The sequence below is a fragment of the Micropterus dolomieu genome, linkage group LG05 (genome assembly GCF_021292245.1).
Source record: "Micropterus dolomieu isolate WLL.071019.BEF.003 ecotype Adirondacks linkage group LG05, ASM2129224v1, whole genome shotgun sequence".
NCBI classification, from domain to species: Eukaryota; Metazoa; Chordata; class Actinopteri; order Centrarchiformes; family Centrarchidae; genus Micropterus; species Micropterus dolomieu.
The window spans coordinates 28,495,631-28,506,300 of NC_060154.1; positions in this window are offsets into that span (position 1 = coordinate 28,495,631).

Here is a 10,670-nt window from a genome sequence, read left to right on the forward strand (position 1 = left end):
GGGTGAGAGAGAGAGAGAGAGAGAGAGAGAGGTCAACAATAAGCCTCAGTTAAGCTTTGGTTCGCAATCGCCATGCACAACAATACACATGATTCGACTATCAGTCGACTATAGGCAGGACTTCTGATTTGACTATGTAAATCCTCAGTCGGGGACAGCCCTAGTTGAGTCTTATTATGTCTCATTCAACGAAATTCTATGATTGGACTAATTTTGATGGATCTAATTTTAACATAACTAAACTTAACTTAACTAAACACTTAAAGGACCAGTGTGTGGGATTTATTGGTGTCTAGCGATGAACTTGCAGATTATAACCTTTTCCCTCACCCTCCGCTTCCACGCATGTAGGAAAACCTACTGTGGCCGTGAAACTTCGCAATAAAACACAAAGGCCCTCTCTAGAGCCAGTGTTTGATTGGTCCGTTCTGGGCTACTGTAGAAACAAAGGCGTGCAACATGGCAGACTGCGTGGAAGAGGTCCTGCTCCCTCTGTAGATTTAAAGGGCTCATTCGAAGGTAACGAAACACAGTTCTTATTTTTGGTGATTATGCACATGTTTATGAATATGACTTTCCATTAGGGCCAAATAGTCCTGCCAATAGCCCATTAAATTTATACACTTTATACACACTAGTAAACAAACAATAACAAATGGAAATGCATTGGCATGATTTATTATTACAACCATTATGTAGGATTTGAAAATGTCTTATTTTGACACCATCCAGTGATAGTATAATAAATGACATTGTGGCAGACAGCAACGCAGAAGAACTGGGCTAAAACTAACACAGACTGCACCAGTTTTTACCAGAATTCTCAAATTTTTCTACAGTCAAAAAACTAAGCCATCAGAAGATAACAATTGAAAGGTAAAATTTTTATATATACTAACTTTAATAAATAACAACATAAAATCTGATATATAAAACCATTTTTGTTCAGTCAAAAAGACTTCACATTAGCTATTCTGATAAGACCAGCCTTCCAGGGCCACTTACACAAGACCTCCATAATAAGTGAGAGGGGGTGGGTCCAGCTGGGTAATACATTAGCAGATCGACTCAAACACTGTCTGTGTGTCTAGTAGCTCTTACCGCAAGGTCACGACGCTCTGCTCTGCATCATATCCACGTCTGATTTATACCAGCGCTGAGGTGTTAGCACGCCTGTAAATTCCCCTTATTGTTGGAAAATGCTGAACAACTGAAACACACGTGCATGCTTAATAAACTGAACAGCTGATAGAACCTGATGGTGAGCAACATCTGGCGGCCTGCGGAGGTCTCACAGGTGCTGAAGAACGCGTGGCTTTTACACGGATGTCAACTTTAATCCTGTGCATGCGACGTATTGATCATAGGGGATTTATGACAATGAGTAAGTGCTTTTTGATTTGAATGCACAAATGTATGATTACTACAGAGTTTCACTTTCCTGTGTTTTAAGAGTGAAATTTTGTACAGCCTCGCTCCAGCAGAGGACAGGAACCTTCACAAAAATGTGAAACCTCAAGACAGTGACACTTCCATAAACAGAGGTCCCTGTGAATAATTTGTTTTGTGTCCTAACCCTGAGTGTTTTTACGATGCTTGCCATATAGGGTGTAGACTCTCTGCAGGGCAGCGGAGCATGGCTGGATCTGCAGAGTGGGGACAGCATTGTTTACACCAGAGCAATCAGGCCAGCAGGACTTATAAGAGTCAGTGGGATTATTTTAATAATTTAGCCTGCTTGCTGCCTCTCTACTCCTGACAGCTTCCAGAGAAAAAAAAGCAGATATCTCGTTGTGAAAGGTGCTGTGTCTCCAAAGCTGTCAGAGGTGTGATGCTGTGGATGGGGGCCCTCATCATGAAAGCTGTTTATGTAATCCTACCATTGCAGTCTGCAGGACATTATTGATCATCAGGCGATCTCAAGAGCAAGTCAAGCCAGGCTGTCAGACTGTATAAACTAGTAGATTCGTAATGAGGAGCTCTTCAAGTTGCACGGCTCACTTCAAAATACCAAGAGTCTTTGTACCAATCCTGGAAGACTAATGGCAGTAGAAAAAATAAATAATTGTGTTTGTAAGAGGGGGGAGGGCTTACAATAGCAGATGGAGGAGGAGAGAAAAAGAGAGAAACCATAGCCAGGTCTGACCTAACTATGACTGGGTTGCATGGAAGAGTCTGTTATTAAGATTGAGAGAAGAGACGAAAACTCCTCAGGGAGTCTTTATGGTAACGTGTCTGCGGAATTTAGCTCAGTTCAGCCAACATAGAGGGCCCCTTTAAGGGATACCTTTGATGATTGTACTCTTGATATTTTTCTTTGCCATGCATGTCACCAATGTTAGAAAAAATATTCCACTTTTGTCCTTGGGTTACCCTCAAAACATATATCAGCTTGAGGCTAATTGTTCCCACTAGCAGCTGTTTATTAAGCTGCTGCAAGCTCCTACTTTTAATGCCAAATATTAGCAATCCAAGAGGTTGTTTCTTTTTTTTTATTAAATGACAAAACAGAGTAAGACCAACAGGTCCCAAATCAAGACCGACAGGTCACAATCCCAAGTCAAGACCAACAAGCCCCTAGTTTAGACCAACAGGTCACAATCCCAAGTCAAGACCAACAAGCCGCTAGTTTAGACCAACAGGTCACAATCCCAAGTCAAGACCAACAAGTCACAAATCAAGACCAACAGATGTAAATGTAAATGCTCCGTACTTGTATAGCGCCTTTCTAGTCTTTTCGACCACTCAAAGCGCTTTTACACTACATCTGCATTCACCAGTCACACACATTCATACACTGAGCCTAAGTGCTCAAACGGAAACTAACATTCACACACATTCATACACAGGGGCAAATCGGGGTTCAGTATCTTGCCCAACACTTCGACACGCAACCAGGGGGAGCCAGGGATTGAACCGCCGACCTTCCGATTAACGGCCAACCCGCTCTACCTCCTGAGCCACAGCCGCCCCGACAGCTGACCCAACAGGTCACAACCCCAAGTCCAACAAGACCAACAAGCCCCAAGTCAAGACCAACAGGTCACAACCCCAAGTCAAGACCAACCAGCCCCTAGTTTAGACCAACAGGTCACAATCCCAAGTCAAGACCAACAGGTCACAACCCCAAGTCAAGACCAACCAGCCCATAGTTTAGACCAACACAATCCCAAGTCAAGACCAACAAGCCACAAGTCAAGACCAACAGGTCACAATCCCAAGTCAAGACCAACAAGTCACAAATCAAGACCAACAGGTCACAACCCCAAGTCAAGACCAACCAGCCCCTAGTTTAGACCAACAGGTCACAATCCCAAGTCAAGACCAACAGGTCACAACCCCAAGTCAAGACCAACCAGCCCATAGTTTAGACCAACACAATCCCAAGTCAAGACCAACAAGCCACAAGTCAAGACCAACAGGTCACAATCCCAAGTCAAGACCAACAAGTCACAAATCAAGACCAACAGGTCACAACCCCAAGTCAAGACCAACCAGCCCCTAGTTTAGACCAACAGGTCACAATCCCAAGTCAAGACCAACAGGTCACAACCCCAAGTCAAGACCAACCAGCCCATAGTTTAGACCAACACAATCCCAAGTCAAGACCAACAAGCCACAAGTCAAGACCAACAGGTCACAATCCCAAGTCAAGACCAACAAGTCACAAATCAAGACCAACAGGTCACAACCCCAAGTCAAGACCAACCAGCCCCTAGTTTAGACCAACAGGTCACAATCCCAAGTCAAGACCAACAGGTCACAACCCCAAGTCAAGACCAACCAGCCCATAGTTTAGACCAACACAATCCCAAGTCAAGACCAACAAGCCACAAGTCAAGACCAACAGGTCACAATCCCAAGTCAAGACCAACAAGTCACAAATCAAGACCAACAGGTCACAACCCCAAGTCAAGACCAACCAGCCCCTAGTTTAGACCAACAGGTCACAATCCCAAGTCAAGACCAACAGGTCACAACCCCAAGTCAAGACCAACAGGTCACAACCCCAAGTCAAGACCAACCAGCCCATAGTTTAGACCAACAGGTCACAATCCCAAGTCAAGACCAACCAGCCCCTAGTTTAGACCAACAGGTCACAATCCCAAATCAAGACCAACAGGTCCCAAATCAAGACCAACAACCCCCTAGTTTAGACCAACAGGTCACCCTAGTTTAGACCAACAGTCAAGTCTAAAATCAAGACCAACACGTCGGCAAAAGAGTCAAGACAAACTGCTGTTGGACTAATTCAAAAATATAGCCGTTGTTGGGAAAATGGAAAGTACATTTGCTGCACAACAACTTAAAGATGTAAACAAAATCATAGTTTTTAACCTTTGGACTTAGGGAGCCTATCAAGTCATTCTAAGATAAAAGTCTAAGTGATCTCATGAGTGTTAAAGTCAAAGTTGAATGGTGAGTCTTCTTTGATTTTATCAAGTCAGTTGTAGTCTGACTTTTGTCCAAGTCATCTGACTCTCACTAAAAATAGAGGTTAGTCCACCCAAATTACAACAAAAAAGAAAGCTCTTTGTCACTTAAAGCTGATGATACACAGGACAACTTTTTGAGCAATCTTGCTGGTGGAAAGTCTGACTATGTTTTGAACAGATGCGGGGAGGGTGGCGGAGTGGTGGGGGAAGGGGATTACAGTAGTAATCTTTACTCATTACCATTGACAGTAATAGTGCCCAGCACCATTGCTCTAAAAGTAGTTTGTTAAGTTTTATTTGTCCAGGTTTTGAATGATCCATCTCAGAGATCTCTCCCTCCATCCCAAAACAATGGCGATAAGTAGAATTTTGTTTGTGGTACTCACAACATACATTTTTTATAGCTGTTGTCTTGTTTTTTGTGTTTTTTGTTTGTTTTGTTTTTTTACAGCAGTGTGACTTTCCAGAATCAGTGTCCCCGATAATTCATAGTCCTTGCTATGTGCATGGTCAGATTCAAGTAAGAACATGTGAGGGTTTGGAGGAAACATGCCTTTAATCAGAAGCTCTGTTTTTTGGCAAAAGATCATTAGTTAAAGTGGATCACAAAGGTTTGAGTTTAGCTAATAGTTACCCTACTGCAGGGTTCTCACACGCACATACACACACACACACACACACACACACACATCTAATGATCTTCACGTGAGAACATTTCTCTTAGCCTCAGAGTTGCTTCAGGCTTTGTGGGCCCCTTTATGAAATATGATTTGGTGGCTCCCTTCTGACACACACTGAGGATGTTCATCTGATCTGTCATGTCACCCAACAGCCAGCCAGTAAACAATTGAATCAGTAAGACCTATCAATTATAGTGGTCCTTCTTGGGAGAGGTTGTCAAGCATTACCAGTCCTGCAAAATTAAAATGAAAGCGTGAATTCTTTATCCACATTTTGTTATTGACCAAGAAACTTTAATCAGTCCAGGATACAATTACGCCTAAAGAACATAAATAGTCCATAAGCCACGACTTTTCTAACTGAACCTGTTTTCTCCACTAAAGATACTGGTCCTCTTCTTTCAGTGTCAATATCAGCTGCAGAGCAGCACCACTGCAGATTTCCTTTCCATGTCATATTTTACTATTTTCTTTAACTACACCTCTGCTCCATTCACCTTTCAGTGTTGCCTCGGTGTGCGAGCGTAATTTCTACACACAGTCTGCACATCTGTTTTCTGGATGACAGCTTTCACTGATCAGCTGGGGCTTCCACTGGACCAATAGTAGGAAAGGTCTCTGTTTTCTCTGATTATTAGTCGAGGGCAGACATCTGGTTGTATTTAGGAGCGGGTACTTGGACCTGGCTTATTTGGTTTGGTTGCAGTGCAGAGTTGAACTCCATGCAGGATTCTGGATGGAAAAACAAATCTTAATGAAGTCTGGCCCTCCCTCCTGCAACTTGTGCTGTGTTTGTCGCATGTGGGCCCTGACAGCAGAAAGAGTTGGCTTTTCATCAAGAATTTACCAGATATCTGATTGTACAGAAGTGTGGTTAAATGGAACAGACACACAGAGTGTTCCGTGTGTCAAAGGTTACTTTAACGTTTTGCAAGAATAAATCCACTTTCATTGGACGGAACCTTTCAAATTGTACATGGTACTATCTGCATCTCAGTCCAGGCCAGTATGGCTTTGGCTCTGTTCTGAAGAATGTGAACTCTAATGGACTTAATTGAATTGAATGTCGCGCCATTCCTGTGTGTACAAGAAATGTAGCCTACTATTACTAAGAATCCGATTATACTTAAAACCCTCACTTTATGGTGAGAAGCCCATTCATTCCTTTGACTAAAGACTTAGAAACACGCCTTTATGGAACAACACAAACATCCCAAACCGTGGAAACAATCTTTAAATACTGGACAGAGAAAGGTTGAAAATCTATATATCAATGATATATTTGCCAGTTTTCAACAGCTATCCTAAAAATACAATCTTCCAAACAATCTTTTCAAAGATCTTCATATCAGTCAGTGGATTAATCCAAACTCTGTGGAAATATTTCCAGACATTCCTGGGGAATCTCCTCTGGAGGAGCACCAGTCTGCATACTGTTAAAAGGGGCCCAACATCTTCCATATATTCTAATCTCATATTCATAATAACTGCCTATGATTCATAAAACCTATGAAAGAATTACTTACATTTTCATTATTGTGTCATGCATCCCAGTATGTGCAGCCTGCATGGGTTTATAAGATAGCTTGCATTCATACAAGTAACTGACAAAAACATTTACCACATACAGTGCTGGTGAAATTTTTGTTTGTTTTGTTTTTTTACAGCAGTGTGACTTTCCAGAATCAGTGTCCCCGATAATTCATAGTCCTTGCTATCTGCAAGGTCAGATTTTTGTCAAGCCATTTTATGGAAAATGAGCTCTCTCAAATCCTAATTTGTATCTGGTGCATAATGTGACTCACTTTCCACTTTCCACACATTGCACAGCTCACACAATCGGTTTTCCTCTTTGAATATTTGAATTTACCAGCCTGTCCAGCAACTTTAATGTAATTGTTTCTTTTCATTCTAATCACATTCACTTTGGACTGGATTGTGTGAGGAGCCTGAACACTACACAACGAGGAGTTGGGAAGAGATTGGCTGGGTAGTGATTTTTATTTATTTATTTATAATTGTTTGTTTCAAATATTTAGAATGTGTTGTAATTTCTCCTCCAATAAATCGATTTTTACACAAATAAATAATTTTATCTGGTCAATCAATTACATAGGTTTACCAATGCATTTCCCTATGGTTGGTTAGGTAAAAATAAATAAAACTTTCACTTCTTACATATTGTTTTAACCCTCTTCAATAACTTATTCTCTGTAAGCTCCAAATGCCGGCTGGCAAACCAATACCAATAAAAGACAGGATTTTAAACCAGCAAACACACACGCAGGCACCATCTGCAGCCTGAATGTGTCATCTGCTCCACAGATGATATGCTTGTGTTGGAACAAATTCAAATGAGCACTGCAAAAGTTCCTTCTACTGAAAATAAACAGCGGCCTTCCGACTCTGTATGAGTTTTAGCAGTCACTCAGAATGGCTAAACAATCAATGTTTATCAAAAAAAAATCATGAACAAATGTATAAGCTCATTTACACAGCCCCCTCTTGGATCGATGAATGAGATAACAAAATAAAATAAAGAAGTATAAATGCAACCAAAACCTTTAACGGTTCTGGACTCTAATCTGCCTCCCAAGGTGGTTTGAGACACTTTGGGGTTGAAGCCACAAGTTGGTCAAGTGAAAATGAATGATGTGTCTGCACAAACCACGTGTGCCGCTGTGCTCCTCCTAAAAAGTTATGACTCTAACCGCACCAGCGGAAACATAAACTCACAACCACCTCAGATGAAAAAAAAACTTGCTGTGTTGTGTAGGGGGCAGATATGACCAGGTGTAAATGTCATGTGCATACAGCAGATGGATGAAAGGAGCAGCAAATGAAGCTTATGTGATGAGTCTAATGGTAATGAATCATTGGAAGTTGTCGGCCTTAAATTTCTCTATTGGTGTCTGAAGTACTCCATTTGAAAAGCAGATATATAAACAGCTTTCGCACATAAGACAGTTTGTCCAAACAGTGAGTGCTGGCTCATTTTTTTCCAGTTTGTTTTTATTTTCAGTTTGCATTTGTGGTTTGGGAATCAAATCAATCAGTGTGTGTGTGTGGACACTCATATTACACATGTACATTCAAAGGTCCAGCTTGGAAATGAAAAAAAGGGGGAACAGAGAAAGAGAGACGCTAACATTAAATGAGTGGAAGATGTTTGTGGTATAAAACTAGTTATGAGCTTTTTCATTATGAGTAGTGCAATTTTAGGCTAGTTTTTCCCCCTGTTGCCTCCAACTGGAAAAACTCTAGTGCTCTCCAGCAATAAGTACTAGGGCCTCAAATTTCTAAAAAAAAAAAAAAAAAATACACACATGCAGTACCCATGTGCCACAACCAAAACAGAGTTTGCAATTCAGCAAAATGAGACTGTTTTATGGATTCTGGCTGCAACATGAAACATAGCGTAATCATATTTTTCTGCAGCATAAGACCCAGCTGTGATGTAAAACTAAAGTTAGCATACCTCAGTTAGGGGCTACAGTTTCAGCATGGCTGAAAAAGAATTCCCCCAGCTGGAAAAAAAGCTAACTGGACCAGATAAGAACTTTTATTGCTTAATATATTCAACTTGTTGAAAGTCAAATTTGAGGAATAGCTCACCAGAGACTGAATATTGCATCTATATCGCTGCATAACTGTGTGAATGTTGGGGATCCTTCATCTGATAAACATTTCAATCAATCAACATTTATTTATATAACACTTTACAGCAACCAATAGGTGTCCAAAGTGCTTTACGTCAACCAAGAATAAACAACACAGCATTCAATTTGATGTTACAGAGAAGCTTCTTAAAAGCATTAAAGCTCCACTTAGCAGTGTTTTCTATGAACAGTTGTTCAAATGGCTACGAGCAATGTGAAAGTTGTCATTCAAAGTGACAAACACACACACCATGTTTCAACCCACCTCTTCAGTTCCCTAATGGAGCTTTTTCTACTCTCAGCTGTTAATAACTGGTGAGGCACGGACGCTGGAAGTAGGGGTGCAGAGGGCGCTGGAGCACCCGTACAAACGCATTGGTTTATCATACAAATGTTTGAACTTTTATATTAATGTTTTCCCCATTTTTTACTAGGGTGTGTACATGTGGCGCACTCCTGTTTGCAACAAAAAACAAAAACATTTTCAATAGCACGCGCACACACATGGAGGAGTTTTGCGTGCCTCTGAATCAATATAACTAAAGTGGACAGGCACTGATTGTCCAGTCTGACAGATTCTGGGAGAGAAAGCTACGTTCAATCCAGCCAGCTAGAGAAGGAGTCTATAGTACCTTTGCAGTGCTTTGGTGATGTTAACATGGTTCTGTTTTTAATGGCTGATGCTGTGCCGTCATGGTCACTTACAGGACTTTTGTACAATAGGCTAAATTTAGTTTAATATAGTGATTTGGTTAGTGAGTGCTCTAAAGTTAGCTTTTACATGTGTAGTAGTTCCTGTTCTGTTTTAACATGTACAAACACTGACCATGAAATAGCCATCTGCATAACGGCTCTTTAATGGTTTGCCAGTAGAATGCCTTGGACCTTGTTTCTTTTTTTATCTCTGATCTTTTTTTTTTACCGATGTCCTCAATTTTTTCCACCAAACATAACTATATAAATACCCATGAGCCTCTGCCTCTGTTGCTGGAGCAAAGTTGTTTGGGTTTTTTTGAGAGCAAAACATTGTGCACATTGTGTTATCAGTTACTTTGAGCAGTGTCTTTAGCTTAAGCCCACCATTAGCAGTGCACCAAACATATCCTGTGAAAACTAGGATTTTAAATCTCAGTATCAGGGAAAAAAGGTTGCAGGTATTATTTATTGATGTCAAAACATCAGCTAATCCGCTTCACCAGGTCTGTGCAGTATGTCTTTGATCAGATTTTATTGAGCCGTCCGCTTCAAACCAGTGAGAGGATCCCAGTGAAAAACACAAATCCAGAAACCTCTCAAGTGAAATGACCCAAACTGCACTAACTTTGGTGGGAAATATCGTGTTCTTGTAGGACCGCATTATTCATTGAGAAAATACGTTTTCAGGGCCTTTAAACTTTAACTAAAACAAAATGAACGTTTTAATGCAGATGTTTCTCACCAATGTACCATGGGAGTTGTAGTGAACTTCTCACCATATGCTTTTTTATGTAACTTTCAGTCACTATTCATCTAAGAACCAGATATCCATGGTTCATCCAACACTGTCCATGGTGAAAATAAACGGGACTTTTACTTTCAGAACCAATGGTGCGTGAAATAGCTCTTCCCACTTCGCAACTCTATAAAGTGATAATATGTGCGATGTTGTGCACTGGATTACAAGACTTTATTTCCCACGTGTTAAAGCTATTGGAAGATTAGCTATTTCTCCATATGAACAAACGTCATATGGAGACCTAGCAGGCTGACATTTCACATCACTATTGCATTACAGGTGTGACTAAGCAGAGCAGGAATCGCTAAAGCAGTTGAAGGTACATTAAACTGTATTTTCACTAATGACATCACAACTTTGATTAGGAAAATGTCTCCGACACGACATGGAGTATTTGATT